Genomic DNA, 12,002 nt, shown 5'->3' on the forward strand with positions numbered 1-12,002 from the left:
TGTAAATTAGTATGTATATATAATTATATAATTAGTATATCTTTACCTAGGACATCAATGTTTTTAACTCCACAGTAACAGTAGAATCAGGGATATAAAGGACTTGAATAATTGTCCTTGATAATCATTCATATATAAATATTAGCTCTGCTGCGTCGCATATGTACATAATACGTTTTATGTAAAAAAAATGAATGATTGATAGAGAATAATTCCCCCATTTTATGTTTTTTTTCTTAAATAGATATATGGTTGATTTTAATGTTTTTATACTTTTTTCATTTTTTTTTAAATTTTGTTTTTCATTTTTTTTATTTAGTTTTTAGTTTTTATCTATTATTATTTTTATTTGTTTTTGATTTTTTAAACTAAATATCGGTTTGAGTTTTTAATGATTAACAGTTATAAAATTTTAAATAAGAAGAATATTAATGATCATAATATTTTCCATTTATACATTTTTTTTAATCATATTATTTTTGGATAATAAAATTTTGAATCATCGTATTTTGAATTATAACGATATTATGCATCATACATTTTTTGATCATATTAATTTGGATCATAATATATTGAATTAAATAAAGTTTTTGATCATTATAATTTTTGAATCATTTAATTTGGAATCATAAAAAATATAATAATTAAGCAACATTAAATATTTGAATCAAAATATTTTTTGATCATAACAAGTTAAGGATCATAAACATATTAAATCATAATATTTTTTAATCATAAATATTTTAAACATCTCTATTTGCATCATATTATGTTCAACATTTTCTTAAGAACTTTCAATCTTTTAAAATTAAGTTTGGTATCTAAAACACCTTATTTTTTAAAAATTATTTTCACAAAGTCATTAGAATAGTGAGTAGAAGTACTCCTTGAATTTTTATAATTTTTGGAGCATTTTTTTTTCTGGGTTTTTTTATAAATATAAAAAATAATATATATATATATATATATATATATATATATATATATATATATATATATATATATATATTGTTTTTAAAATTTTCATTATTTTGCTAATTTTGTAGAGAAATAAATTTTAAGAACTTTGGTTTTTTTAGATTTTTTTAAAGAAAAAAAAAAGTTATGGCCAAAAAACAAAATCACTAGCCAATAAGGGTTGGACACTTGTCATGTTGGGGGTGGGGGCACGTGTCAGCTCCTGAAAAGGCCACATGGCCGAATTTTACTTTTCTTTTTTCTTTTTTGTTTTCATATTTTTTCTTTTGTCATTTGTACCCTCAAAACAATTAACCTTCTTAGGAAATTATCAAAATCTTGCAATTAATTATGAAAATACCATATCATCCCACGAGATTTTAACGATAAATAAAATCAAATCATGATCATTTATTTTTTCAATCTTAATGTCAAAAATTGTCGTCGCGGTTCCTACCATTTATTGAGTTCTTATCTGATCCTATATATATATATATATATATATATATATATATATATATATATATATATATATATATATATATATATATATATATATATTGTTATACCAACACTATTGCACTACGAAAATCGCAATTTCTAATCTCGGCCTTGACTGCTATTTCATTTGTGATTGCGATGACTTGCTTAGTTTGCAACACAGAGAAGATTCTAAACACTATAACTCTCACATGGAAGGCCTTTAAATACTATATGATTTGGTCAACCGTGTTTTATAAATTTTTTTGTAAATTATTGCTAGTAATAGCATAACTTTATATTATATATATGGTTTTATATTCGTTTGTATTCTCAAATTTTGGCTATAAAAGAATGAATATACAGCAATGGCCAAGTACAACGTCTAATAAATACTAGTATATTGATCATAATGGTGAGCAAGCTCTTAAGATTTGGCTGAAGACAACTTCACACCATTGTCTCTAGGGATATCATCAAACCCTCTTCTCCAACCCATTCTCACCTCAAAACATATAATCTTTCGTTGTTTGATCAACTTGCTATGAATGGATGCATATATGCCAGTTGTAGCATTCTACCCAAGCTCTAGCATTTTTCAAAGTTCCCATGATAAAACCCTTGAGCTGAAGAACTTCTTGTCACGTACCTTAAATCAATATTATCAGTATGATGGTAGGTTGGCCAAATCTTGCCCAACATATGTCGACTGCAGTAACGATGGAGTTGAGTTCATTGAAGCAAACAACAACAGTCCACTCTCGGACTTCCTCCACCATTCAGACCATGAAGATCTAGATCAACTCTTTCCAGATGATCTGAAAATGAAAGCACTTCACCCTTGTCCGTTCAAATTAAATATTTTTCATGTGGAGGAGTAGCCGTTGTAGTATCTCCGTCGCACAGGATTGCAGATGCAAACAATATTTTTAATTTCCTAATCACTGGGATACGGTGACACAATCTCGTTCAGCATAGCATCATTATATATCGCACATGAATCCACATTTCTTTCCTACAAGACTGGAGACATAAAATTGCCTAAAAATATGTCTGATAAATCACAAAATGACTATGTCACAAGGAGTTTTGTGTTTCCTAACTTAAAGATAAACGACCTCAAAGCCTAAATACAAGCATGAGCATGGAATCTAGAGAATTGATCATGAACCCTACACGAGTCGAAGCCTTAACATGGCTAATTCATAAGTGCGTAGTGGCAGCAGCTTCTAAAACTAACTTAGCGATTTTCAAGCCAACAAGAGTGGGTCAATAATGAGCATTAGAAATAATTTAGCAGAGTCGTTGCCTGAAACAACCATAGGAAATCTTCTATCTATTGATGGAGTTTCCAACAAGGGATGAAAGTGAACTAACACCACATAATATCATTGGTGAACTCAGGAAAAGAAAGAAGGAATTTTGAAGTATAAAGAATATGGAATGTGCATAGGGAATCGTTGTTGAGGTGTGGTCTAATCACATTGTTATGCTTCAGACATCAAAAAGACTTGATGAGTTTTACATATATACCCTTATAAACAGGTATAACATCCTGATGTCAAGGTAATTCTATATCAAGTCCTTTAACTTAATTATATTGCAATTGGTCTCAAAGTTCAAGAATTATACGCTTAAGGGCCTTAATGGAATTTTGGTAAATATGGATTTAGAGTACGCCATGCGTACTAGGGGTACGCTTGCCGTACATCTTGGTACGTTGGGCGTACTTCCTAAAAGTGGAAACTCTAATTTTTAGGGTTTGGCAAGTATTTAAACATCCTTAAGTCTCCTTCCCAACTTTTCAACCTCCATTAGCAGAAATCGTGTTCCCTTGCAACCCTAGCCTCTTTTAAGTCCTTGGAAGGTTTAGTGTGAGTTTGTGAGTGCTCCATAAGAAGAAGAAGGTGGTGATAAGGCTTGACGCTTGAAGAAAGGCTTGGATTTGGAAGTTTTGCACCTTACTCCATCATTTCAAGATATAAAGTTCATACCTTGATTACTTGTTTGCTAGATCTCATTTTAGGGTGTTTTATGTTACTTTTTGGTCCCAAAAGTCTCATGTGCATGGTTTGTCACACCCCCAAACCGGAACGACGGATATCACAACACATACATCATAGTAATCAAAGTGACAAACAACCATTGCATTAATAATAAAGTTTTTACAATGTATTAGATTCACAAAAGACTGACTCCAAAGTAAATAACAAAACAAGACATGAAGCTTCTATGCTCCATCTTCTGAATCCCTGAGCGCGTACCTGTCTACTAGTTCCCTGAGAATACAAGTTATTTTGAAAGAGTAGATTAGCATTTAAGCTGGTGAGTTCATAAGTATTTTAGTTATGAAAAGTAAACTAAAAGTTCTTTAGAAAAGTTCGCCTGTTCCTACAGAAAATCCTATATTTTCTGATGGGATGAATGATAAGTAAAAATGACTCTACAATTCCTTCTATGAGTACTAAATGGATACAAGTTATATAAAATCCAGATCAAACAGACAATTGATTGTGTGAATCTGCCCTAAGCCCACAACTAAACAATGAACAGGAAATGAGGCGGAAGTCACACATCCCATTGTTTGTTAGATCTTCATTGTATATAACCCTGGTGTATTCATTTGGTACTTATGGAGTTAACTGTAATAGTTCATTTATATTTTATGAAAAAACATTCTTTAAGAAAATCATATATTTCCTTTAGTAAAAATGGTAACCACAATAGTTCCTTCTATTATCACTTAGTTTATACTAGCTATATATAATCAAATATCGAATGTGCAGTTAATTGTGTGAATCTGCCCTAAGCCCACAACCAAACAAGGAACATGAAATGAGTCGGAAAACACACATTCGAATGTCTATCAGATATTAATTATATATAACCATGATGTATAAGCTAAGGTATTATAGAATTAACCACCTAAGGTTCTTTAAGTTATACTAGTTTAATAATGCGTATCAAACCTTTTACAGATAAGTTTCTAATTTCGCCTACTTAATGTTCTATCTGAAAAGTATGCTTTTGTACTAGAAAGCGGTTTTTGTACTAGAAAGCGGTGTACTGAATCTGTATGCTATGACCTGACCCATACCTGTTACTCCGTAGGATTACTTGGTGTATACAAGATATATATATATATATATATATATATACACACACACACACACACATATATATATATATATATATATATATAGCTAAGATCGAATAGATAGTAGACTGTTTGAATCTGCTCTAAGCCCACAACCAAACAAGGAACAGGAAATGAAGCGGAAAGCACACATATTACTTCCTGTTGGATCCGATTAATATGTATCCCTGATGTATCTACCGAGGAATCATAAACTTAGCATTATAGGCCCCCCTTCTAACTGGTTGTACCAAGACTCAACTGTTTTGTTTGTTTGTTCTCTCGTAAGAATGTATGTTTTCCCAAGTTTTTTGACTATCTTTACTATAAAATAGTTTGCATTACCTTTTATGTGAGAATATCACTATATGAATGTAATGGGAAAATGAAAGTATACAATAGTATTGTATAAAATAACTACTGAAGTACTAACTACCTTAAAACCAAAATGTTAACTAAGGTTAAAATGTGATGAGGTTATAACCATGCTCGATTGACTAGTATAAAACACGACGATCAAAAGACGTCGAAACTGTATGACATTTGTCACCCGTAGACCTGCAGGTCCGATTGTAGCTAGCAGCAAGGTGTAGGATGGTCAATCCCATATAGATCTATACACAAAATCACTCTCTCCCTTCAGGAGAATCTGGTTACAAAATGTGGCACAACAATATATTGCTATGCCATGAAGTAGTGGCTCACATTAATGTTATCATGTTCTCTTATTAGTATGTTCCTTTCTGTTCTAGTTATAGTATGTTCCTTGTGGTTCTAGTTATAGTATGTTCCTTTTCATTCTAGTTATAGTATGTTCCTTCTCGTTCTAGTTATAGTATGTTCCTTCTCGTTCTAGTTATTATATGTTTGAACTGACTCATGTAAGTTTCACTGATCTAGAAGTAGTAAGTAGTAATCCTCTAAACTATACCTATTATAGTTTACTGGTGTGATCGTTTGAACTGATATTGATTGTAGGAAAGACTCAATTATCTACTGAGTTATGCATGTACTTTAAAAACGGAGTTTTATAAACAACAATGTAACATCCTTTAAAAGTGTTTTTTTAAAGATTTATATAACATATAAAAGCATAAGAAATTATTTGATTTGATGGTTATCACAGGTAAATATTAACACAATTAAATTGTGTTCAACTTGTATTCCCCCCCCCCCTTTAAAAGCATTTAAAAGCACTTAAAAAAAGGTAGATTATAGGGGTATGAACTCACCTTATGTGGGTGATTCAATTGTAGATACGAGTAAGGATGATAAGTTCCACGAATGAAGTCCCGAGACACAAACGAGTCCAAAGGAGTGTTAGAAGCAAGATAGGAGGTTGATAGGGTGTTCACGACCCACTTGATGAGTGGTTTACGACCCACTTGAGTGGTTCACGACCCAATTTGATGAAGAACACTTGAAGAACTTGGTGTTTTGGTGGGTGTTTGAAGTTCCTAGTAAGCTTCTATGGAGTAGCAAAGGAAAGGGGTGTTTAGGAGTGAAAGATGGTGTTCTTGAACTATAATACTTGATAGAGAATGGAGTGATTGCGGCCAAGAGAAGAAGAAGTGAAGGAAAAGTGGCTAAAACTTATCTATATACCATGAGTTCACGGCCCAAGAGGGGTTCACGGCCGTGAACATGGTCCTTGGTCGTGAACCTCACTTGTTGAGGTCTTACGGCTCAAATGTTGTTCTAGGCTCTTGGTCCTTACATGGTTCACTCCTAACATGCAACCCTTACGTATACTAGGCTTAGAACTCATAAAATAACCCTTAACAAGGCTAAAAGGTAATAGAAACAAGTCTGACTTTTGATTGATTGGATTGACTTTACAAGGTAGAAATTTTCAGATTGTCACATCATCCCCCAGTTAGATGGAATTCAGTCCCAAAATTAGCTTTCTTAGCAGTACTCTTGAGGTCGTGCTCCTCTGAATGGTAGAATACCCACTCGTAGACTTGGGCAACTTCGCCCTGGAGTTCATGATAGGATTCATACCTGGTCCATCTATCATCACCTCGTGTATATAAGTCGTGTATAATTAAGATTAGTAAGATAGTCGGATGTGAGACTCTGCCCCAGGTCCACAACCAAACAAGGAACAGGAGATAGGGCGGAAACACACATACTAAATCCGCATAATCATAATTATATACCACTCTCGCGTATACACTTAATAGGGATATGTGAGCTGTATTCGTCCTTAGCCTCTTTGCTTAAATTTGATATGTTGAACGAGTGGTAGTTCGGGAAGGTCTGTTGAGTATACGATGACAAGGTTTCGGAGGGCAAGGTACTCCTCGCATGAGTACTTCGGGGTTTAGAAGACAAGAGACAATTGTGAGGTCTGGGTCGGGTTGTCGTTACAAATGACGAGGGTTTCATTAATTTGTCGGTTAAGGCAATGTATTTTCGAAACACATGGACTTGGTATGGTGAGGACCACACCAATCCATGACGAATGATGACAACGGACTCTTTACAGAAACAAATGTAAGGCTGATTTGAAAGAAACATTTGTTATACGATGGTGTATCCCTAGTGTGCTCGACAATATATTATGTGTAGACTTTCTAGTGCTTTCAGTTGTCTCCTTGATATTACCACTTCCACATATCGTACCACGATGAGCGAGTACTAACAGTGAAAGTGCTTTGATAACTAGTGTCGATACTCTATATTATGATCCTCCTCGGTACCTCTATGATTGCCTGGCATATACAAGTTATGTATAATTAAGATGAATAAGATAGTCGAATGACTGACTCTGCCATAAATCCACAACCAAACAAGGAACAGGAAATGAGGTGGAATCACTCACTCTTAGTCTGCAAAATCTTATCTATGCGCAACCCTGATGTATATACTAAGCCATCATAACTCACCTGTACGGATCTTTAGTTCTCTAACGAATGTTGTGACTTGTTCAGACGAGTTAATAATTTATAAATACTTTTAAATTTCCCCAAGTTTTAATATTAATATTAATATAAACTTAAATTTTTATAGAAATTTTTATTTACGAGACGTACCGCTGTTCACTGGTGGTTCCGGGGCAGCTTCTCCTACGGTGATCATCATAATTTGTCCACCCGCTTCAGAGTTCTTCGTTATCGGGCAGTCCCTCTTCTAATGCCCAATCTCACCATAGCCATAGCAGGCCTGGTTTACTTCTACTCCGGGGATTTGTTAGATCGGTTGTGCCTGCGCCCTGCAGAAATGGACAGTGTGCCCCTTCCTATGGCAGTTCATGCATTGCATTTGCCGACATACTCCAGTTTGGTGGTAGTTACACTTACCACACTTGGGTAGAGTTCCAGCATATCGTCTGACAGGTGCTGGAGTGGAAGGTGTTGTGGCGGCATGTACAGTAATCACATGTTGTTCCTGAGGGGGTTCCCGTGTTTTTCGCTCGTTCCTCTTGTTCCCCGATTTTCGTTTTTAGTCCCCTCCTTTTGATGGCTCGGGAACGGGGACCACCACGCCATGGCAGACTCCATGGTCAATGAGTCACAGGGCCAGGCGTGTGGCACTATCGAAGGTAGTTGGGTTAGAGGACAATACATCCCCCTGAGTCGGGGTAGTTAAAACCCAGATGTACCTTTCTATCTTCTTACTCTCCGGGGTAACCATACCGGGGCACAGTGCTGCCAGGTCGCTAAACCTGTCAGTGTAGGTCACTATGTCTGTGCCAACTATGGTATGTTCCCATAGCTCTTGCTCCAGCTTTTGAACTCCGCCTCTTGGGCAGTATTCTTCCAACATCATCTCTTTTAGTTTCCCCCAACCTATAGAGTTGGCCACTGGTAGGGTCAGTAACTTAACATGGCTATTCCACCATGTTAGGGCTCTGTCGGAGAAGGTGCAGGCAACAAACTTCACTTTGCTCCCTTTTGAGCACAAATAGATTTCAAAGACCAAATCTGTTTTCTCGAACCATCGCATTAGAGCAATGACTCCCCCATTTCCATTAAAGGATTTGGGTTTGCAGTTCATGAAGTCCTTGTATGAACACTCCCGTGGGTGTCCATGGGTAACTCTGGGGTTAGTTAGGTGGGTACCGCTACCATATCCATTGGTACTACTTGCACGAATGTGAGTTATAGCAGCTGTTACGGTGGCTGTTATCGCTGCTTGGAGAGCAGCAGGGTCGTATTGTGGTGGTGGATTCTCTGTTGTGCTATTGACTATGCGCCTTACAGGTCTGCCGCGAGGCATCTTTTGCTAAAAAGAATACAAAGATGAGACAGAAATAAGTCTATAGCAGTGGTTATAAGCTGAATGCTAAATGACTAAGTTATCCTAGTTCTGAGTGTATATGGTTCTGACTTCCATAGGGTTCTAAAAAACAATTCATAATGAGAGTCTATATAAAATAAACTTTATGAATCAGAAGTGGCTATCGTTGAATGAATATTTGTGAATTGAATAACTGTTACTAGTTTTCCGACAAAGAAATAATCCTAACACATAATGTGAGAAGTGTATTCACTAGCTCACTAAGTCATTTATGGGTATTATTTATTAGTTTGACGCATAAGACGTTTTGGTTTCTTCGGCTAATCCTTCCTTGGAAAAACTTCTCATGAACCTCTTCTTGTTCCTCCTTGACTCCTCTGCTGACTGCTATGATGGAGTGGTTACATCTGTCTAGGTTTGTCGTGCGAGAGTAGGAGTGTCTAAAGAATCTATGAGATTAAGTGAAACATTATGGGGTGATCCTTACCAGGTCCTCCTATAATTGTGCAATGTATACAAGTTGTATATAATTTAAGATTAAATAGACCTTTGAATAAGTGATCCCACTCTAAAACCACAACCAAACAAGGAACAGGAAGTAGAGCGTAGATCAGAAATTCTAAGTCTATAAAATCTCAATTATATAAAACCTTGGGAGTATACACTCCAGATATATAGACCTACCAGAAGGGTCTTTTAAATTTTCACATATGTTAGTTATAGTGCCTAAAATACTCCTATAGTATTTTAATGTAATGAACTTGGTAAGTTTTAAACTTGTTATCTTATAGCATCATAAAATACTCCTATAGTATTTTAACTTTATGTTCTGATCTAGAAATCCCTTGTGTATAGAGTTAGGTAAGTTTTAAGCCTGTTGCAACACCACATCACTCCCAAACATTTGTTGGTCATATCTCAAATAAATATAGTTGATCAGGCTATATTGATCCTAGATATGATTACATAACTGTCCATGTTTGACCGCAATGTCCAACCTTTAAATACTTCTGTTTTGTTCTTCATGTGATACTTGTTCTAGTATGTATATATGTATAAGCATGTATGTATACTTTTATAAGAATATTGTTAAATTTTAAAAATATACTTTTAGTCAGAGCACTTCGGCCCCATTGTATTTATAGTTGTATATCTTTTATAGGTTGATATACTTAGTTCACTATAAACAATGATCTGATACCAATCTGTCACACCCCCAAACCGGAACGGCGGAAACGTTGGGGTGGAGGACGTCATATGTAGTATCACAACACATGCATCATAGTAATCAAAGTGAAAAACAACCACTGCATTAATAATAAAGTGTTTACAACGTATTAGATTCACAAAAGATTGACTCCAAATTAAATAACAAAACAATACATGAAGCTTCTATGCTCCATCTTTTGAATCCCTGAGCGTGTACCTGTCTACTAGTTCCCTGAGAACACAAGTTATTTTGAAAAAGTAGATCAGCATTTAAGCTGGTGAGGTCATAAGTATTTAGTTATGAAAAGTAAACTGAAATTTCTTTAGAAAAGTTCGCATGTTCCTACAAAAAATCCTATATTTTCTGATGAGATGAATGATAAGTAAAAATGACTCTACAATTCCTTCTATGAGTACTAAATGGATACAAGTTATATAAAATCCAGATCAAAAAGACAATCGATTGTGTGCATCTACCCTAAGCCCACAACCAAACAAGGAACATGAAATGAGGCGGAAGTCACACATCTCATTGTTTGTTAGATCTTCATTATATATAACCCTGGCGTATTCATTTTGTACTTACGGAGTTAACTGTAATAGTTCCTTTATATTTCACGAAAACATTCTTTAAAAAAAATCATATATTTCCTTTAGTAAAAATGGTAACCACAATAGTTCCTTCTATAATCACTTAGTTTATACTAGTTATATATAATCTAATATCGAACGGACAGTTAATTGTGTGAATCTGTCCTAAGCCCACAACCAAACAAGGAACAGGAAATGAGGCGGAAAACACACATTCAACTGCCTATCGGATATTAATTATATATAACCCTGATGTATAAGCTAAGGTGTTATAGAATTAACCAACTAAGGTCCTTTAAGTTATATTGATTTAATAATGCATATCAAACCATTTACAGATGAGTTTCTAGATTCGCCTACTTAATGTTCTATCCGAAAAGTATGTTTTTGTACTAGAAAGTAGTGTACTAGAAAGCTATGAATCTGCTCTAAGCGGAAAGCACACATCCTACTGCCTGTTGGATCCGATTAATATATATCCCTGAAGTATCTACCGAGGAATCATAAAGTTAGCATTATAGGCCCCCTTCTAACTGGTTGTACCAAGACTCAACTGTTTTGTTTGTTCTCTCATAAGAATGTATGTTTTCCCATGTTTTATGACTATCTTTACTAGAAAATAGTTTGCATTACCTTTTATGTGAGAATATCACTATATGAATGTAATGGGAAAATGAAAGTATACAGTAGTATTGTATAAAATAACTACTGAAGTACTAACTACCTTAAAACCAAATTGTTAATTAAGGTTAAAATGTGATGAGGTTATAACCATGCTCGATTGACTAGTATAAAACACAACGATCAAAAGACGTCGAAATGGTATGATATTTGTCACCTGTAGACCTGCAAGTCCCAGTATAGCTAGAAGCAAGGTGTAGGATGGTCAATCCCGTATAGATCTATACACAAACTCATGCTCTCCCTCCAGGAGACTCTGGTTACAAAATGTGGCACAACAGTATATTGTTATGCCATGAAGTAGTGGCTCACATTAATGTTATCTTGTTCTTGTATTAGTATGTTCCTTTCTGTTCTAGTTATAGTATGTTCCTTCTGGTTCTGGTTATAGTATGTTCCTTCTCATTCTAGTTATAGTATGTTCCTTCCCGTTCTAGTTATAGTGTGTTTGAACCAACTCATGTAAGTTTCACTGATCTAGAAGTAGTAAGTAGTAATCCTCTAAACTATACCTATTATAGTTTACTAGTATGATCGTTTGAACTGATATTTAATGTAGAAAGACTCAATTATATATTGAGTTATGCACGTACTTTAAAAACGGAGTTTTATAAACAACAATGTAACATCCTTTAAAAGTGTTTTTGAATTGATTTCTATAACATATAAAAGCATAAGAAATTCTTTGATGTGATAGTTATCA

The sequence above is a fragment of the Lactuca sativa genome, chromosome 1, assembly GCF_002870075.4.
Source record: "Lactuca sativa cultivar Salinas chromosome 1, Lsat_Salinas_v11, whole genome shotgun sequence".
Lineage (NCBI taxonomy): Eukaryota > Viridiplantae > Streptophyta > Magnoliopsida > Asterales > Asteraceae > Lactuca > Lactuca sativa.